The sequence below is a fragment of the Ceratotherium simum genome, chromosome 3, assembly GCF_057802395.1.
Source record: "Ceratotherium simum simum isolate JZ-2026a chromosome 3, ASM5780239v1, whole genome shotgun sequence".
NCBI lineage: Eukaryota > Metazoa > Chordata > Mammalia > Perissodactyla > Rhinocerotidae > Ceratotherium > Ceratotherium simum.
In genome coordinates, this window is record NC_141902.1 from 20023086 (window position 1) to 20045615 (window position 22530).

Consider the following 22530-nt stretch of genomic DNA (forward strand, 5'->3'; position numbering starts at 1 on the left):
TAAAAAGAGACAAGGGATCAGTATTCCCAACCCTAAGACTGACAGTTTACCTAAGGCTAAAATCTGGAAGAAATATAAAATACATTGAATGTAGGTGAAGTCAGATTGAGACAAGCATGTTCAGACCACCTAAAAAAGATAGATGTCAGAATCCTCCTCTATTCTCTATACCCTGACTCAGCGTCTTCATCAACCAGAACATTAAGCCGCTGTACCTATGCCCCTCAGGAACCAATTTCTGAAGCAGTCTGATTAGTATGGCCCTCCTTGCCCAGCAATTATTTTTAATTGAATTATTAATAGACAAAATCTATTTTCATTTATGAATTCATAGTATATTGGTAAAGGAAAAAGATTAATTTGTCTATTTAATCACACTCTGCTCCCTGAGGGAATCCCTGTTACTAATTTGATGTCATTGCAGATCGTTTTACTATGCTTTTACATGTATATGAATATGTGTACATAAACATACAAAAGTATGTTTTTGTATCCATATACATATATATATATACAACCATTCTCTATTGTCATAAATAAAGCCGTATAGTATGTATTGGTGTCGTTTTCTTTGCTGTTGTTTTTTATTAATAACATATTTAATGTCCTGGGGAATCTTTTTGCCAATAGAAAAGAACTTCTATTAACGTCCCACGGTTTCTTTACTTCCTTGTTTACATAAACACTTTAAGGTGTTTTCTAATTTTTTTAAATTACAAAGATATAGTTCCTAAATCAAGCCTTTTTGTTCATGTATATGAATATTTCTGTAGGAAAAATACCTATAAGCTGCCTTATCAATCTACCTTCACATCAGAAATGGATGAGAGTAACCATTTATCTATAAACTTGCCAAAATAGAATCTAATGAATATTTTTTCTGCTTTTGCCAGTCTGAAAGCAATAATCCATGTTTCAATTTCTTATGAAGTTAAGCTTCTTACCATTTGTATTTCCTTTTATCTGATTGCCTGTTGATATTCTGTGTCCATTTTTTGACTGGATTATCTGCTTTTTTCTTACTGATTTATTAGAATTCTCTTTATATTCTGCTAGTTATCTTTTATGCCAATCAGAAATAGTAATTCCCAGAAAACAACTAACAGGAAATGGGGATGGGGGTGGGGATTGGCAATAGCACATTATATTCTGGGAATTTTAGCTCCACAAATAAATCATCACAAGTGGGGGCTCAGAAGAACCACAGTACCAACTGGACCTGGGAATTGAAATGTTTTATGAATTCAATTTATTCAATGTATGAGAAAATCAAACAGGAGTGAAGTAGAAGATACACCAGGTAAAACATATTTGTGCATGAGAATTAGATGAGGAACTGTATATATCCATTTTCCCTCTGGCCATAAACCTGGGTAGAAAAGTCAGCTTTCACTAGTTGAGAGTAAAACAAAAGACAACTCTTCTTATTTATAGATTGAGAACTAGAAAAAATTTGTGTGAGCAGAGAGTAAAAACACAACATGACAAAAGGAATAATAAGAAGACCTTGAAGTTTTCATAACAAAAATTGAAATTAATGCAGTTGGTCTATTAGGGAGCACTGTTGGCTATATGATGATACCATTAATGTCATCCAAACGGAGGGAAAGCAGTATTGTTTGAGTCATTTTCTGCTTTTAAATGACAATGTAGAGAACTGTGATAAAGACAATAATGTATAAGGAGAAATGTACTAATGATTGTGGTAGTCAGGAGAGGAAAGAAAAGCAACATCTTAAATAAATATACTCACAAGAACTGATTTCTCTCTTGGCTCTGATAGCTAGAGCAGATTCTCAAAACTTAGTGTGTATCAGAGTCACCTTAGAGCTAATAAAAACACAGAAACACAGGCTCATTGAAATAGGATGGAGGCTGGGATTTTGTGTTTTCACCAAGTTCCCCAGGTGATCTCAATACCTACCAAGGTTCAAGAACCACTGAACTAAGGGAATATAGTTTTTAAAAATCATTTGAAAATCTTAAAGGAATGTGGCTTGGACTCCAGCTCTCTGATTTCCCACCCATGTTATTTAACCCATGAAGTTTACACAGAGGGGAATAGTCTGAAATCTAGAGAAGGCTCACTACATGCATTTGGTGAGCTTTGGGTTTCTGTAAAAGTAGCACACGTTTGTGTAAGCCATCCCCTTGCCTACAGTTAATCACAGGCTCAGGAAAACATCTTTTTTCTGAATGTTCATGCTGTGCCTTCATGAAAGATACTACTCCCATTTATTCATTATGTAGGTGCTGTAGTCAACTGATATTAACAGGTGCTAAAACAGATACATCAGTTAAAATAGTGGATATTGTAGATTAAAGCCTTTCAAATGTTGCTTTGTGTAAGAATCACTGGGGAGACTGTTAAAAATGCAAATTTCAAGATTCCATTGCCCAAATCCTCATTTAGTAAGTCTAGATGGGGCTCTCCAGAATTTACATGTAAAAAAAAAAATCTACAGGTAATTTTCTACAGAAGCTCCTATGAATCAGGAACCTCATAAACCAGAGTTTCAGAAACGCCGTAATAGCAATTCATCAATAAAGATGAGCACCCAATGATGATAACATAGCAAAAAAGTAATGTCAGTGACTTGCTGTAAAAGTATATTTGAAAACTAAGTTAGGAATTAGAAGCAGCAATTCAAGGAAAACTTTGTTTTTTGTTTATTTTGTTTTTAACATACATAACAAAATATCAAGAAAGAAAACATTAAATCTCAGCCTTAGAATACCTAATATCTTTTTAAATAGAAACTCTAGATCTATACTGCGCAATATGGTAACCAATAAATAGCCACATGTGACTATTTCAATTTAAATTTGTTAACATTGAATAAAATTAAAACTTCAGTGACTAGTAGCACTGTTAGACTTTAATTCCCCAACGCCACATGTGACTAGTAGCAATTTTATTGGAGTATTTCTGTTATCACATGAACTTCTGTTGGACAGCACTAAAGAAGGAGAAAGGAATAATTAAATCTGAAAAAATAACAAAAGAAAATATTTCTGAATGGAAGAAATTTTGAGAGTTTCAATTCAAAGATTTCTTAATGCTACGTCTGAATACTTTAGCAAGATCTACTCTAAATATATGCAAGCCTTTTTTTTTAAATTAACATTGTTTCTTCTGAAAAAAAGAATGAATATTAAGATCATAAAAAGACTCATATTTATCATTAATAAATATGAGATTAATTTTGTGACTGTAACATTATTCATCTTATAATTATGAAGTAATAAAAGTGAAGGCAAGAAGCCACAATGGAATTTGTCCTATTGCGTCCTAATATTTTAATGTCTATTAGAAATTTGCTTTTCCCATTCACAGCAGACTATGACAAATTTTTAAGAAAACCTTTATTAAATATATGCCATAGAGAAAAGTGCACAAATCAAAGAATAAAAATTTACGAATTTTTACCAAAAAAACACATCCACGCACCAGCACCTGGATCAAGAACGGAAGAGTATCAGCAACCTGGAAGTCACACTCACTCCCTGGTTCAGTCACCATCACCCAAAAAAGGGTCACCGCTAATGTTACTTCTAATGCCTTTGGTTTTGGCTGTTTTATAGTTTTGTGTAAAGGTACTAATAGTTTTCTTTGGTTTAATATTATGCTTTTAAGATTCCTCCATGACATTCCTTATAGTAGCAGTTTATATATTCTCACTGCTTTATAATATTCTATTGTATGACTGTATCACAATTTATCCATTCTACTATTAGTGGACATAAATGTTTGGGTAGCGTTTCATTTTTAGCTAATTTGGATAGTACTGGTATGAATATTCTGGATCATATCTTATAGCTAGGAGTGGAATTTCTGGGTCATAGGGCATGTACGTGTTTAATTTTAGGTAGATAGTATCAGTTTTCCAATTTCTGCCCTCCCACTAACAGATGGTTGGAATTGTTCCCCCTACTTTCCAGCATTTGATAATGTCTTTGCTGTTCTTGATCAGTCTTGCTAGAGGGTAAAAATTGTATTAATCTTTTCAAAGAACCAATTTTTCACGTTGTTAATTTTCTCTATTATTTTTTGTTTTCTATTTTCTTGATCTCCAGTCTTATCTATATTTCCTCCCCTCTACTTACCTTATATTTAAACTATTTTGAACTTTTTTTAGCATGTCTTATAGTATACATTTGCCAGCAATGGATTATATCAATTTTGCATATCTTTAATAAAAGCATTTTAAATTATAAATTTATCATTAAATTCTTATTTTCTAAAGCCCGCAACTTTTGATATGATGTCTGTCTGCTTTTTCTTCAATTGATACATTTTTTAATTGTCCGAAGGAATTCTTCTTTTATTCATGGATTTTTTAGACTATTGTTCTATTTATAAACATTTTTGGATTTCTTTTGATATCTTATTGTTATTGAATTTTCATTTAACTCTCTTGTGATCAGAGAACATTCTCTGTAGGATATCAATGTTTTGAGTATATTGAGAAATGTTTCCTGGCCTAACATTTGTTCTATTTTGATGAAAATTTTATATGCGCTTGAAAAGGAAATGTATTTTGTAGATGTTGGTTTTCGTGTACCAAAAATATCTATTAGATCCAGTTGGTTGCTATTGTTGTTCAAATTTCATAAACTTAGTTTTGCATATTTCTTCTTTCAATTACTGAGAAAGTACTGCCAAAATCTCCAGCTATGATTGTGGATATTCTATTCCTTCTTTTGTTTTTCTCAGTTTTTGCCTCATGTATTTTGAAAGTCTTTTTTTAGGTGCATACATATTTAGATTTCTATCTTTATGATGAATTGACGTTTTAATCATTATAAAATATCTCTTGTTATCTTTGATAATCCTCTTTTTTGTGTGTGTGATTTACATCCCTTACGTCTTTTTTTGTTTGTTTGTTTTTGTTTTTGTTTATTGTGGTAACATTGGTTTATAACATTGTAAAAATTTCAGTTGTACATCATTATACTTCTAGTTCTGCATAGATTACATCATGTTCTCATGTTCACCAGCCAAATACTAATTACAATCCATCACCACACACATTTGCCTAGTTATCTCTTTTGCCCACCTCCCTCTCCTCTTCCCCTCTGGTAACCACCAGTCCAATCTCTGTCTCTATGTGTTTGTTTGTTGTTGTTATTATCTACTACTTAATGAGTGAGATCATAAGGTATTTGACCTTCTCCCTCTGACTTATTTCACTTAGCATAATACCCTCAATGTCTGTCCATATTGACACAAATGGCTGGATTTCATCATTTCTTATGGCTGAGTAGTATTCCACTGTGTATATATACCACAGCTTCTTTATCCATTCGTCCCTTGATGGGACTTAGGTTGCTTCCAAGTCTTGGCTATTGTGAATAACGCTGCAATGAACACAGGGGTGCATGTATCATTACGCATTGGTGTTTTCAAGTTCTTTGGATAGATACCCAGCAGTGGAATAGCTGGATCATATGGTAGTTCTATCCTTAATTTTTTGAGGAATCTCCCTATTGTTTTCCATAGTGGCTGCACCAGTTTGCACTCCCACCAGCAGTGTATGAGAGTTCCCTTCTCTCCACATCCTCTCCAACACTTGTTGTGTCCTGTCTTGTTAATTATAGACATTCTGACTGGCGTGAGGTGATATCTCATTGTAATTTTGATTTGCATTTCCCTGATAGTTAATGATATTGAACATCTATTCATGTGCCTGTTGGCTGTCTGTATATCATCTTTGGAGAAATGTCTGTTCAGGTCTTTTGCCCATTTTTTATTGGGTTAGATTTTTGTTGTTGAGATGCATGAGTTGTTTATATATTTTGGAGATTAAGCCCTTATCAGATGTATGGTTTGCAAATATCTTCTCCCAATTGTTAGATTGTCTTTTCGTTTTGTTGATGATTTCCTTTGCTGTGCAGAAGCTTTTTAGTTTGATGTAGTCCCATTTGTTTATTTTTTCTATTGTTTGTCTTGCCCGGTCAGATTGATTTCAATCACCAATCATGGTGATTGAAAATATGTCGCTAAGACCAATGTCGAAGAGCGTACTGCCTATGTTTTCTTCTAGAAGTTTCATAGTTTTAGGTCTTACATTCAAGTCTTTAATCTATTTTGAGTTAATTTTTGTGTATGGAGTAAGGTAATGGTCTACTTTCTTTTTTTTGCATGTGGCTGTCCAGTTTTCCCAACATCATTTGTTGAAGAGACTTTCTGTTCTCCATTGTATGTTCTTGACTCCTTTGTTGAAGATTAGCTGTCCATAGAAGTGTGCGTTTATTTCTGGGCTTTCGATTCTATTCCATTGACCTTTGTGTCTGTTTTTGTGCCAGTACCATGCTGTTTTGGTTACTATGGCTTTGTAGTATATTGTGAAATCAGGGAATGTGATACCTCCAGTTTTGTTCTTTTTTCTCAGGATTCCTTTAGCTATTCGGGGTCTTTTGTTGTTCCATATAAATTTTAGGATTCTTTGTTCCATTTCTGTGAAAAATGTTGTTGGAACTTTGATAGGGATTGCGTTGAATCTATAGATGGCTTTAGGAAGTATGGACATCTTAACTATGTTAATTCTTCCAATCCAAGAGCATGGAATATCTTTCCATTTCTTTGTGTCTTCTCCAATTTCTTTCAGCAAAGTTTTATAGGTTTCAGTGTACAGATCTTTCACCTCTTTGGTTAAGTTTCTTCCTAGATATTTTATCCTTTTTGTTGCAATTGTAAATGGGATTGTATTCTTAATTTCTCTTTCTGCTACTTGGTTGTTAGTGTATAGAAATGCAACTGATTTTTGTATGTTGATTTTGTATCCTGAAACTTTACCGTATTTATTTATTACTTCTAAAAGTTTTTTGGTGGATTCTTTAGGGTTTTCTATATATAAAATCATGTCATCTGCAAATAGTGACAGTTTCACTTCTTCCTTTCCAATTTGGATCCCTTTTATTTCTTTCTCTTGCCTGATTGTTCTGGCTAGGACTTCCAATACTATGTTAAATAGGAGTGGTGAGAGTGGGCATCCTTGTCTGGTTCCTGTTCTTAGAGGGATAGCTTTCAGTTTTTACCATTTAGGATGATATTAGCTGTGGGTTTGTCATATATGGCCTTTACTATGTTGAGGTACTTTCCTTCTATACACATTTTATTCAGAGTTTTTATCATAAATGGCTGCTGTATCTTGTCACATGCTTTCTCTGCATCTATTGAGATGATCATGTGATTTTTATTCTTCATTTTATTAATGTGGTGGATGATGTTGATTGATTTGCGAATGTTGAACCATCCTTATATCCCTGGAATAAATCCCACCTGATCATGGTGTATAATCTTTTTACTGTATTGTTGTATGCGATTTGCTAGTATTTTTTGAGGATTTTTGCATTGATGTTCATCAGTGATATTGGCCTGTAATTTTCTTTTTTTTGTGTTGTCCTTGTCTGGTTTTGGTTATCAGGGTAATATCAGTTTCACAGAATGAGTTAGGGAGCTTCCCCCCCCCCAAAAAATTTTTGGAAGAGTTTGAGAAGGATAGGCATTAAGTCTTCTTTGAATGTTGGGTGGAATTCACCAGGGAAGCCATCTGGTCCTGGACTTTTATTTTTGGGGAGGTTTTTGATTGTTGTTTCAATATCCTTACTGGTGATTGGTCTATTCAAATTCTCTATTTCTTCTTGATCCAGTTTTCAAAGGTTGTATGATTCTAAGAATTTATCTATTTCTTCCAAATTTGATAATCTTCTTTGACTTGATTCAAATTCTACTTTTTCTGATAATGAAGACTAGCCATGTCAGCTTTCTTTTTCTTACCTTTTGCTTGGTTTATCTTCTTCTATCCTTTTACTTTCAAAGTATGTCCCTTATATTTTAAGTGCTTCTCTTTGAACAGTATATTGTTGGGCATTGTTTTGTTTTGTTTTGTTTTGTTTTAATTCCAATCTAATATTCTTTGAATTTAAATGGACACTTTCAGTCCATTATATTAACATGATTATTTATGCCTGAGAATAAGACCACAATCTTACTATTGTTTTTCATTTTTTCCAACTATATTTTATCCTCTGCTCTTAATTTCCTGAATTGTTTTCTATCAACTTAAAATTACTTAGTATTCCATTTTATTTTGTCTATTGGCTTTTCAGTAATACCTATTAGTATTTTTTTTTTTTTAGTGGTTATGCTAGGTATTGCTATATGAATTCTATCACATTCTACTTAGAGTTAATATTGGACTACTTCACATAAAATGAAGGAATTTACAAAAATACACTTCTATTTTAACCCCATTCTTTTTCGTTATTGTTGTCAAACATTTTACTTAGACACACATTATGAATAGCACAATAAGATATCATTTTTTAGGGCCTGCCCCAGTGGCCTAGTGGTTAAGTTCAGTGAGCTCTGCTTTGGGGGCCCAGGTTCAGTTCCCCGGCATGGACATATATCACTTGTTGGTGGCCATGCTGTGGCGGTGGCTCACATACAAAAAGAGGAAGATTGGCAATAGACGTTAGCTCAGGGCAAATTTTCCTCAGCAAAAAGAAAGGTATCATTGCTTTAAACATTCACCTGTCTATTGAACAAATTAAGAGGGGGGAAAAATAAAAGCAAAGATAACCTTTCAGAGTTATCTATGTATTTACCATGTTTGGGGTTCTTAACTCCTTTCTGTCGGTTTAAGTTTGCATTTGGTATCATTTTTCCTTCAGCCTGATGAACTTTCTTTAGCACCTCTTATAGTGTACATCTGCTAACAATAGATTATATCAGTTTGGCATATTTGAAAAAGTCTATATTTCACTCTCATTTTTGAAGGATGTTTTGCTAGCTATAAAATTCTGGATGGAAAGATATTATTTTCCTTTCAGCACTCTAAATATTTTGCCTGCTTGTCTTATGGCTTGCATTGTTTCTCAAAAGAAGTTAGTCATTCTATTTAGAGTTGTTTCCCTCCATATTATATGATTTTTTCTCTGATTATTTTTACAATTTTCCCTTTATCTTTTGTTTCCAACAATTGAACTACTGTATGTATGTATGATTCTTCATTCTTTGGGTTTACTTCTTGATCTTATAGATTGTTTCTCTGAACTTTGGGAACTTCTTAGCATAGTTTCATCAAATATTTCTTTTGTCTAATTCTCTCTCTTTTCTTCTGAAACTCTGACTAACATTTCTTAAATATTTTCACTCTATTGCTCATGTTTCTTATGAATTTTCTGAATTTTCTGACTTTATTTCTTTGCATCAGTTTGGATATTTTCTATTGATCTATCTTCTAGTTGTATAATCCACTATTAAACACATCTGGTCATTTCCTAATTTTATATATTGTGTTTTCTCATTATATAATGTCCATTTTGTTCATTTGTCTTCAATATCTTTATTGAAGTATAATTTACATACAGTGAAATGCACAGATCTTAATATACAGTTCAATGAGTTTAGACAAATCCACACATCCAACTAAACCATGCCCCACTGAGATATAGAATATTATCTCCCCAAAAAGTTCTCTTATGCCTTTTCTGATGCATCTATGTCCATGTGGGTTAAGGTATGTAATTTTCTGTTTATTTATTTTTTTAGACAGAGTTCCCTTGTGAAATTCTCCAACTTTTCCTTCATGTTGTCTATTTTTTCCTCTATTCTCTTTAGCAGATTCTATTAAAGTACTTGTCTGCTAATTCCTATATCTTGACCACTTGTGATCTGTTTTTAGTGTTTGTTTATTTCTCTTTGTATGGTCCTGTCTTGATACATGTTGTATATAAGAAAAAATTGCAGAGGATTCAAATTATTTTTTAATTTTACTAGAGAGTATCCATCTTTTACTCTGCTAAACAGATAGATAGAGACTGATTACCTTAATCCAGTTAGAAGTAGAACTGATTTGAGACCAGCTTGCAGCTTTGGTAAGGCTCGATTTATTTCTGGTTTAACCTTGTTCCAAGGACATAGCCCCACAGACCTTTCAACTGAAAGCCTGGTTTATTCACTTGGGTCGTTTCCTCTGTCAAGTCCTAAACCTAAATCCTTGTTTTTACAGCACTACAAGATCGCCAAAAGCTCATATCTTTTTTTTTCCCTCAGAGTCTGTTAGTTTAGTTTTCAGCCTTCCGAGTCTTTGTGGTTTTAGAACTCCACAAATGTCTTCAGAAGGAAAAATGTTCGAGTTTGAGATCCCCATGTCTCCAATTTTACCTTCCTCTCCATTAGAATGCCAATATTAATCTGGTCTCTGGCCTCCGGAAGTCACCCACTGTTTAGTCAAGCCTGGTTTCTCAGCCTCTTGCCTTTTGCTCAGAATTTGCAAATACCCCAGCAAATAATTATGGAAAACAAGCTTATCTCTCACATTTCTCCACCATCCAGAATCTTGTTCTCTGTAGTACTCATCACTTTCCTTCCTTTAAGTAAAGTATTTTGTATTGTATTTTGGGAAACATTGGTCTGCTACAAAGTAATCCATCCTATGTTGGTCAGTTGAAATTTTAATATGTAGATGTAAAAAGTATTATAGCCATTGTTATTAGAATATTCTGAGTTATTAGACAAAAACTATACTGATGAATGGCAGACTAGCAACAGAGTTCTGATCAGCAGCATAAATTCTTGAAAACTAGCTTTCTGAGAGATATGAATTATGAGTACAGAATTATATATCCACTTATTTTTTCTTTGAAGATATATGAAAAAATATTTTAATATGCAAAAATCCAGAAAAATATGTGTGAGTGTGTACTATCTCTGAAGAGAATAAAATTAAGAAGACACACCAGCTGAATGAATGAAAGAATGAAATACTAGAACAACAGTATGCTGAAATATTAATGAGCAATAAAACTTTTAAAATATAATTGTATTTAATGGTATATAATTATATATACAATTGTGCATAATTGTATATATAATTATATATATAATTGTGTATAATTGTATATAATTTATATATATAATTGTGTATAATTGTATATAATTTATATATATAATATAATATAATTTAAAATATAATTATAATATAAAGGATACAGAAGTCAAGGGGAGGGTGTAAGTTAGGTAAAATTATGCTTAAAGTATTCTTTGCTGGAAGGAGAAAAAAAGGTTTAAAATATGTTGAATATTCTAAGTGATAGGAAATACAGTCAGTCATTTCCATTAAAATTAAAAACACGAATATGCCACCATTCCTCCTCATTCTCCTCTTTCTGCTCCTCTTCCTATTTTTTATTATTATTATTATTATTAAGACTTCTTTCATAAATCTTTGTTTACTCTAATAGGGAAAAAAATAAAAAATTCAATTGTTTTGTTGATATATTATTTTTTATTAATGATAATCAACTGAAAGTTATTACAAATGAGAATATCAGTACAAATATAAAAGATTTTTAAACACATGAAAATATACAAATTAATAGCTTTGCAATATACCAGAAATAAATCAACACCATTAATTGAAGGAAAATGCTAAGCATTATAGAAAGAAAAAAACCCCAAAAAACAATTAGAAATAAACTTTATAATAAATGTAACAGAATCTTATATGAATATTATAAAAATTTATTAAAGTATTTTGCATAAAACATAGATAAATGGAGAGACCTACCATTTTAATGAAAAAATTGTGTGAAGTCAATATTGTGGCGAAAAAAGCAGTTTGTGATTTATTAATCCATATGATCAATTCAATTTAAGGATTAGTTGTATAACTTAACAAATTGATATAGAGTTCATCTGTAATTTATCAAGAATAGCCAACAAATTGAAAAAAAAGACTAATTAGGGACATCAATAAAATATCAATAAAGCTATAGTTAAAAATAAACTAAAAACACCCTACACACAATAAAATACAAAAAGCAGAGAGTTTTACTTTAAGAATGTAAAAATGAAATGGAAAGATGAAAAACAAAGCACACATAGTTGAAAATTTGGTGTATGGGAAGGATGGCATTTTGAATCCTTTGGGAAATGTTGGCATTCCCCAAAGTGTGATTTATGTAAAAGCAAAGGTAAACAAGATTATTTTACGTGGTTCAGAGGAGAATAATTTAAATTTAGAAACCAGTTGTTGTTTTCACCTACTTAAGAAATTTATATAGCAAGTACCTCAACTCACCTACATCCCCCCCAAAAATCATGAACATTATAATTTAGAACAAGGCTATATTAAAAAGAGATTTAAGTTAAAGCTGATTTAAAGAAAATATTAAATAAGTTATTGTGCAGATGACACACAGATATATTGAAATGGTGAAAATGTATACAATGATAAAGTTTTAGAATACTTGCAATATTTATTGAAAAATACTGTGATGAACAGCCATCCATTTGAAGAAATTTTGAGTTAGGTGTATTATTTACAGCATATATCAAATAATTTCCAGAAGCAATAAATTTCAAAATATGTTATTAATATTCTACAAATTAGCAAAAAATACAGGAGACTCTTTTATAGTCTTGGGAAAGGACAGTATTTTCAGACAGACCTGAAACTCATGAGCCATATAGAGAAAAATTTGCCAGATTTTACTCCAAAAACATTTAAAGATATTAGCTGAGAAAAAAAAATGAGTATAGTTAAAAGAAAAATATAAAACTAGGATAAAATAATTGCCGATGTAAATAGAAGAATGATTAATTGCTGTGCTATATAAAGAGTTCTACAAATGAAGAAATAGATAATTAACTGAATGGAAACATAGACAAAGGCTATGAAGAAATTATTTACACAAAAAATACAAACGACAATAAGCATACAAAAGATATTCTGCCACACGAATGATAAAAAATGCAAACCAAAATAAGATACTATTTCACTAATAATATTAGGAAGCATTACATTCTTAACAAAACACGGTGTTAAGAATGATGTGGAAACAGATATTCTAATGCAATGTCGATAGAGAGGATAGATTACTATATGCAAAGCAAGAGGTCTTAAATTCATATATGAAATTACTTTTGGAAGCTGGAGTGGGTGTACAAACCCAGGATTTAACTTTTACTTCATACATTCTGTATCAAGGTACTTTCAAAAATGAGATTTTTCTTTTTTTGTAGTTAAGAATTTTAAATCTGACAAAGAAGAGACGTAAGAAAAAATGTCTAATACATGAATAGGGTGCTCACAAAAGTTAAACTTGGTAGTAAAATATGAAAAGGGACTAAACTTCACTAAAGATCAATTAAATGCAAATTAAAACAAATATCATTTTCAAGTACCAGTTTCTCAAAGATCTGTACAATCAAGAATATGCAATATTCTCATCTTGGTGGAAAGAAAGTAATTTCATTAAAATGAAAGGGTAAACTATGCCTCTATTTCAAGAAGGCAATTGGTAACATGTATAAAAATGAATTTTATTATACTGACTTTTTTTTGGGGGGGGGGCAAGATTGGCCCTGAGCTAACATCTGCCAATCCTCTTCTTTGCTGAGAAAGACTCGCCCTGGGCTAACATCCACGTCCATCTTCCTCCACTTTATATGGGACACCGCCACAGCATGGCTTGCCAAGCGGTGAATGTGTGCACACCTGGGATCCAAACCGGCAAACCCCAGGCCGAGCGCGAACCCACAGCGGAGCGTGAACACTTAACCACTTGCGCCACTGGGCCGGCCCCCTATTATACTGATTTTTAAGCTACGTTTTACTTATGCAAAAGAGTACTAGGCAAATACAGGGATGTCTAGTGTACCATTTTTGTTTGTTTTTGGATTATTCTTTATTGACATAAAATTTACATAACGTAAAATTCGCCATTTTAAAGTGTACAATTAAATGAGTTTTAGCATATTCAAAATGTACAATCATCACATCTATTTAATTCCAGAACATTGCCATTACCTCAAAAAGAAAACTCATACCAATTAACAGTCAATCCCAATTTCCCCCTTCTTCCGTTTCCTGCAAGCTAGTAGTCTACTTTCTGTCTCTATGGTTTTCCTTTCTTTGTACATTCATAAAAATGGAATCATACAATATGTGGCCTTTGTATCTGGGTTCTTTCATTTAGCATAATGTTTCCAATGTCTTTTCATATTGTGGCATGTATCAGAGCTTTGTTCCTTTTTATGGCTGAATAATATTTTACTGTATGGATACAGCACATTTTGTTTATCATTTCTTCAGTTGGTGGACGTTTGGGTTGTTTCCATTTTGGGCTATTATGAATAACACTGCTATGAATGTTTGGGGAAATGCTTAATTGTTTCCACAGAAGCTTCACTATTTTGCATTCCCAATAGCAACGTGTGAGGGTTTCTATTTCACCATATCTTTGCCAACATTTGTTATTTTCTGTTTCTTTTTTTCAATTATTATTATATTATAGTCGATTTGGTGTGAAGTGGTATCTCACTGAGGTTTTGATTTGCATTTTCCTAATATACAAAAATTTATAACATCTTTTCATATGCTTATTGCCCATGTGTATATCTTTTTTTGGAGAAACGTCTATTCATATCCTTTGCCCATTTTACAAATTGGATTTGTCTCTTTATTGTGGAGCTGTAAGAGTTCTTTATATATTCTAGATACTAGACCTTTATAAGAATTGCAAATGTTTTCTTCCATTCTTTTGGTTGTCTTTTCACTTTCTTGACAGTGTCCTCAGACACACAAATGTTTTCATTTTGATTAAGTCCAAATTATCATTCTTTTTCTTTTGTTGCTTGCAGTTTTGGTGTCATATTGAAGAAACTTTTTCCTAAGACAAGATCATGAAGATTTCCATGTGTATTTCTTTCTAAGAGTATTATATTTTTAGCTCTTACATTTACATCTTTGATCCATTTTGGGTTAATTTTGGTATCAGTTCGGAGGTAGGTACCCAATTTTATTTTTTTGTGTGTGGATATCCAGTTGTTCCATCACTATGTTTTGAAAACACTATTCTTTGCCCATTGAGTGATCTTGGCAATCTTCTCCAAAATCAGTTGACCATAGATGTATGGATTTTTTGTTTAAGATTCTGAATTCAATTCCATTGATCTGTATGTCTATCCTAATACCAGTAACCACACTGTTTTTATTACTGTAGTTTTGCAGTAAGTTTTGAAATCAAGAATTGTGATTCATCTAACTTTGTTCTTCATTTCCAAGATGGTTTTGACTATCTGAGGTCCCTTGTATTTTCATTTGCATTTCATCACCAGATTGTCCATTTTGGCAAAAAGGCAGTTGGAATTTTGATAGAGATTGCACTAAATCTGTAGAACAATTTGGTTTCTGTTGCCATTTTAACATTTTGCGCCTTTAATCCATGAACATGGTCTGTCTTTGCATTTCTTCTTTAATTTCTCTTAACAATACATTATAGTTTTTAGTGTACAGATGTGCTTTTTGATTAAATTTATTCCTAAGTATTTTATTCATGCTTATGCCATTTTAGATGGAATTGATTTCTTAATTGCATTATTAGATTGTATAGTTCTAATGCATAGAAATACATCTGATTTTTATTTATTGGTCTGTATCTTGCAACTTTCTGAGCTCATTTATTAACTGTAAGTTTGTGTATATGTGTCTGTTCTTTAGAATATCTATCTATAAGGTCATATCATCTGTGAATAGAAATAGTATTACTTCTTTGCTTCCACCTGGATGACTTTATTTCATTTTAGTGCCTAATTGCGCTGGTTAGAACTTTCAGTACAATGTTGAATAGAAGTGACAAGAACAGATATCATGTCTTGTTTCTGAGCTCAGGGGGAAATTTTCCATCTTTTATCATTAAGTATGATGTTGGCTGTGAGTTTTTCATAGATGTTCTTTATCAGTTTGAGGAAGTCCCCTTCTATCCCTAGTTTGTTCAGTGTTTTTAATCCTCAAATGGTATTGGATTTTGTCAAAGTCTTTTCTGTATTTATTGAAATGATTGATTTTCTTCTTTTATTTTATTAATATGGTGTATTACGTTAAATATTTTCATGTGTTGAATAAACCTGGTAGACTAGGATAGATCCCAGAAGGTCATAGTGTCCAATCTTTTTAATATGCTGTGGGATTCAGTTTGCTATTGTTTTAAGGATTTTTGTATCAATGTTCATAAGGGATAGTCATCTGTAGTAGTTGTTGTTTCTACTTTCTCCTGTGATTTTTTTTTTTTGCCCCATTCAATTACTCTGGAGTGTGTAATGGGATGAATAATATCCCTCAAAAAAAAAAATTTGTGTTGAAATCCTACACCCACTAATGCAGAATGTGACCTTGTTGGGAAATAGGGTTGCTGCAGATGAACAAATGAAATAAGCTTCAGTTGTTTTAAATTTGTGACACTCAGTTACAGCAGCCCTATAATGTGTGTAACACAGAGTGCGTTATTTATTTATTTTTGTAATTTTATTGAGGAATAATTGACAAATACAAGTGTATATATTTAAACTGTATGATGTGATGATTTGATAGACATTATATTGTGAAGTAATTACCAAGATCAAGCACCTCACATAATTAACACTTGTGTGCATGTGTGTGTGTGTGTTGAGAACACTTAAAATCTACTTTCAGTACCTTTTGAATATACAGTACTGTCTTATTAACTATAGTCACCATTCAGTACAGTAGATCATCAGAATTTATACTTCTTAGAACTGAAAGTTTGTGCTCCTGACCTACATTTCCCCCTCCTCCCAGCCCCTGACAACCACCGTTCTATTCTCTGTTTCTCTGAAATTGGCTTTTTTTTTTAGATTCCACATATAAGTAATACCATACAGTATTTGTCTTTCTCTATTTGGCTTCATTCATGTAGCATAATGCCCTCCAGTTTCATCCATGTTGTCTCAAATTTCTTCTTCTTCTTTTTTTTGGTGAGGAAGATTAGTCCTGAGCTAACATCTATTGCCAATCCTCCTCTTTTTGCTGAGGAAGATTGGCCCTGGGTTAACATCCCTGCCCATCTTCCTCTACTTCATATGTGGGACGTCTGCCACAGCATGATTGATAAGCGGTGTGCAGGTCCGTGCCCGGGATCCGAACCTGTGAACCCCAGGCCGCTGAAGCGGAGCATGCAAACTTAACAACGATGTCACTGGGCCGGCCCTAATTTTCTTTTTTATAGCTGAATAATATTCCATTGCATATATATATCACATTTTCTTTATCCATTCATCCGTTGAAGAACATTTAGGTTGTTTCCATATCTCGGCTATTGTGAATAATGCTACAGTAAACATGAGAGTGCAGAATCCATTATGGATTCTCGTTTTGTTTACTTCAAATATATACCCAGCAGTGGAATTGCCGGATCATAATTTCCACATGCGTGTGAACTTTTCAAATTCCCTTCTTATTAATTCCATTTGTTTAGAGAACACGCTTTTTTTTTTTTTAATTTATTTTATTTATTTATTTATTTTTGTGAGGAAGATCAGCCCTGAGCTAACATCCATGCCAATCCTCCTCTTTTTGCTGAGGAAGACTGGCCCTGGGCTAACATCCATGCCCATCTTCCTTCACTTTATATGGGACACTGCCACAGCATGGCCTGACAAGCGGTGCGTCGGTGCGCACCGGGATCTGAACCCGGACCACCAGCAGCAGAGTGTGCGCACTTAACCGCTAGGCCACGGGCCGGCCCACAAGCTTTTAATTATATTAATCTTTTTAAATTTACTGAGATTAGTTTTGTGACCTAATCTACGATCTGTCCTGGAGAGTATTCCACGCATATTTGAAAAGAATGTACATTTTGCTACTGTTGGTGGAGTGTTATATAGATAACTGTTATTTTTCGTTGGTTTATAGTGTTATTCAAGTCTTCTAATTCCTAGCTGATCTTCTGTCTGTTGAAAGTGGAGTAGTGATGTCTTCAACTATTATTGTTGAACTTGCTATTTCTTCTCTCAGATCTGTCAGTTTTGTTTAATGCATTCTGGGAATTTCTTGTTAGGTGCATATATGTTTAAAATTGTTATATATTTTCGATGTAGTCACCCTTTTATCATTATATAATGTCCTTCTTTGTTTCTCATAACAATTATTGTCCTAAAGTCTCTTTTGTTTGATATTAGTATAGCCACACCAGCTCTCTTTTAGTTACTGTTTATATAAAATATCTTTTTTCCATCCTTTTGCTTTTAACCTATTTGTGCTATTGAAAATAAAATGAATCTTTTGTGGATAGAATATGGTATATTCATCCAATGATTGCAGCCAATAAAAATTACTCAGGAACATTTCATATTTGATTTTATAAATATTTGCATTGTTTGAATGTTTTAATCAGTATTGATTACATTTATAAAGGCAAATTAAAGATATTTATACTAAAATAAATAGCTTCTAAAGCAGGGGAGAAGATGAAAGCAGGTAACAATACAGACAGCAAATGTTTGGAAATAAAGAAAAAAAGCATGGATGCAGGGCGAGAGGAGCAAAGAAAATGACAGATGTTGAGACCAAGTGTTCACATTAAAGCACGCATACTCTGTTGTCGACTAATGCCAAGGGGAGCCCTTTGTGGGGGTCTTCAAAAGTAAATTTTTGGGATGTGAACAGATCTGTCACCTGGCCAGTGACAATGAAAACTTACTAGCTACAGTGATTAAAATTATGGGCATATGTGTTCTGTATCTATAATATACTGTTACTGGAGTAAAACGAATGTATCATGCATCTGTGTGATTTTTCCATTCCGTTACATAACTGCTAAGGATCTTATGGAGATAGGTAAGCTTTAAAACTTGTGAAAAATTTGGTATTCTACATGGGGAGAATTGAGCAGATATGAGTTTCTGACGTTCTGTCTGTGTTTATGTATAATAGCAAAATAACCTTGGGTTATTATGGGATCCTTAATGGAGAAAAGAGATCTCAAAGTACATGTATGTTGACCATCTGTCTAGGAAGCCAGATGTTTTGTTCTTTCTGCTATTAGGTTGCGTGCTTGATCTTATCACTGTCACTTTACCATGTTGCTACAAAGAATGTCTCAGATTACTCTTTAAGAAAATGTTGTCTTTAATTTTATTTCCTGTATATATTGGTGACATTTTCCAGTTTAGAAATTAAAGGCAGGTGGACAAAAGCCAGAAATCTGATATCTTATCTAATACTAAAAATTTCTTGAAGTTTGTCTTGTAATATATATGTAACTGTTAAGGAATAAAATATATTATTGATCATTAAGAAAATTTTACAATGGTAAATTTTATTTTTAAAATTATAGAATACTTAATATGCTATCTAATATACTAATATAATATGTTTAATTAAAATATTATAATAATTAACATTTTAACTTAAGGTGTTTTTAAACAAAGAAGCAGAACATTACAGTAAACATTGAAGTTCTCTTTGTTCCTCTCTTCAGGCATATTCCTCACCATCCCCAGAGGAAAGCTCTCTGATTATACTTGTACATACTCATCCAGTCCATTTAATAATCTGTATATATTTACATAAATGATGATGTAATATACGCATTTTTGGAACTTGATTTTTTTCACTCAACAATTTTATTTTCAAAATCTGTCCATGTTGTAAGCTTCTACTTAAATATGACAGATAAACATATAAATTGATTTCTATTTCTTTCTTAAACTGCAGAAACAATTTAGGAAAGCAATATACCCAAAGGACAAAGGGAATGTATATTGTTGTGATAGCAAAGAGAATGAGCCAACAAAACATGGGTTTAAAGCAGTTGGATGAATGGTGACTAATTTAGCAAACTGGAGAAAGCTAAAACCTAAGTCTGCAGGATGATGGAAGAGGGGAAAGTCCAAAAGGAGTTCATTTTATGAGGCAAACTGCTGTGCCATGTACCTCTGGAAGAAGGGATTTCGGCTGAAAATGAGCTGGCAGGATGAAGGTCGCTGTAAACAGCTGGTTAATTTCCTTATCTCATGCTCCATCCAAGGCCCCCAAGGGATGAACATTCCTTCCCTACTGCAGGGATTGGAGGACAGGTAAGGGATTGAATACTAAGAGGCCTCAAAAAGGAATTTGTAGAGTAATAGAAGTCTTCTACACAGTACTAGGGTGGTAGACACATGATTCTATCCATTTTTTAAAACCCGTACACTGTATACCACAAAGAATGGGGAAAATAGCAACAATAATAACATAATCTGATTTTAGGGTATACAGGATACAATGCAGACGGTGACAAATGGATATTGCAAATATATAATATCTTACTGAAGTGGGTAGAAATAAAAGCTGACATAAGTCACTTTGGAAAGCAGTGTTTTAACTATATATTTTAAGACTAAATGTAAAAGATTGTACATAAATACCTTACTTAAGTCGGTACAGATTTTTCTCACAGCAATTCTAAAATTACTTTACATGTATATGAGGATTGAACAAATAAGTAAATAAATTATAGTTTTTTTTGGTTTTTTTTTAGACTTCTGGAAGCTTTATTCTACAGTCAGGCAGCAAGAAGAGTAGACACAGATTTTCCATCCATAATCATTGGCAAGAAGCTAAAAGAACCTATCAGCAGTGTCTATCTTGGGTGACCGTCTATGACTAGTTACTACTGTCCAAGGAAGGAGGCCATAGGGTCATCTGACCTCTGACGTTTCATTCTATAAGCCTCCATTTCCTCTTCCGTGGGTTCCCGAGTTTCATATATGCTATTGTAGGGCCGCTTCGTCTCATCAATCTGCATGATCTCCTTGACATGAAGAAGGCGGGCCTCCTCTGCATTCAGTGCCTTTTTAAATTTTTCATGTTTCTTTTCTTCATCATCACTATCTGAACTGCTCTTTCGATGCTTCTTCTTCCTCTTTTTCTTCTTTTTCTCCTCTTTTAGTTTTTCCTGATGAATCTCCATGAGGGTCTGAGGTTTTTTCACAGATTCTTCTCCAGTGATGTCATTTACAATACATTCCTCTGAATTAGCACTCTCCTTCCCAATGCAGGAAAGAATCCAGATGAAGTGAGTTATGCAGGAGATAACTTTGTTAGATACACAGGCGATACCATTTCAATGGCTCAGACACAGTTGTTTGCTTGGGAAGCCTATGACAAGGGATCTGAAGTGCATCTGCAAGCCGATCCTACAAAACTTGAGCTGTTGTATAAGTCCTTCAAAGTCAAAAAAGAAGACTTCAAAGAACAGCAGAAGGAAAGCATCCTGGAAAAGTATGGTGGCCAAGAACACTTGGATGCCCCTCCAGCTGAGTTGCTGTTAGCTCAGACCTAAGACTACGTGGAGTACTCAAGACATGGGACAGTCATCAAGGGACAGGAGCGGGCTGTCGCCTGCTCTAAGTATGAGGAGGATGTGAAGATCCACAATCTCACACATATCTGGAGATCTTATTAGAAAGAAGGCCGATGGGGATACAAATGCTGTCACTCTTTTTTCAAGTATAAATTATAGTTAATGGGAGCCAGGTTTTCACCTTCAGAGAAAGAAGGAAAGGCTAAATGAACCCTGTGGTTCTGACTGGATTGAAGTTGGAGATACCAATATGAACTCATGTTCATCCTAATATCTACGTAGATACACAAATACAGAGATAAATATAGATGTGTCTGGGTGTATATTCATAGCTTAGTAGACATCATATATTTTCTAGATCTCTCAACTGAGATAGCCTAGAATCAATGATTTCTTGCGTAAATGGTTGAGTCTAGCACTGTAGCAGGGAAAATACAAAATGAGTCTGGGGTATAACTGTAATTGCCAGAAAGTAAGAAAGTGCTAAAAAAAAAGATGCAGACCCAACCCAAAAGACCTTCCAGTAGCAAAATCTGGAACAATTTGATCAACTAAACAAAAACAGTATTATATTATATCTCAAATCATAAAATATTATCCATGAGTGCATACTGATATAAATGATTAAATACATAATCATTTAGATAAATCATTTAGATAAATGTGGGAGAAAAGAGAAGTAGTTCTTACAGAAGAAATCCAAATAATGTATGTACATAATTTTCACCTCCTCTTACAATAGAAAAAAAAATCATAACTTTAGTCTAATTATAAGAAAATTTCAGTCAAGTCAAACTGAGGGATAGTTCGCAAAATACCTGATCAGTGTACTTCAAAATTGTGAAGGTCATGAAAAACACAGAAAAACTGAGAAATAGTCACAGAGAAGAGGACACCAAGGAGGCTAATACATTACTGCATGATGACTAAATGCAATGAGTGACCTGGATTAGATTCTAGAACAGTAAAATACAGTAGCAGAAAAACTAGCGACATCCGAATAAAGCTTGTGGTTTATTTAATAGTACGGTATCAATGTAATTTAGTTGGTAGTCTAGAACCAATTTTAATTTTTCAGTTTTGGGAAATATACTATGGTTATATATGATGTTAACATTAGAGGAAGCTGGGTGAAGGGTATACAAGAAGTCTCTGTGCTACCTTTGTAACTTTTTTGTAACTCTAAAACATAAATATAAATTTTGTAATCCCAAAATAACAAGAATGAAAATATTTAATGTAGGGGTGTGAGAAAAGCAGTGCTGTGAGCAGTAGCATTAAATAGGAAAGTTAGGGAAGTACTTACCACGAAGGTGACGTTTGCATCAAGACCTGTGTCAGGTCAAGGAATAAATCAGGTGGAGATCT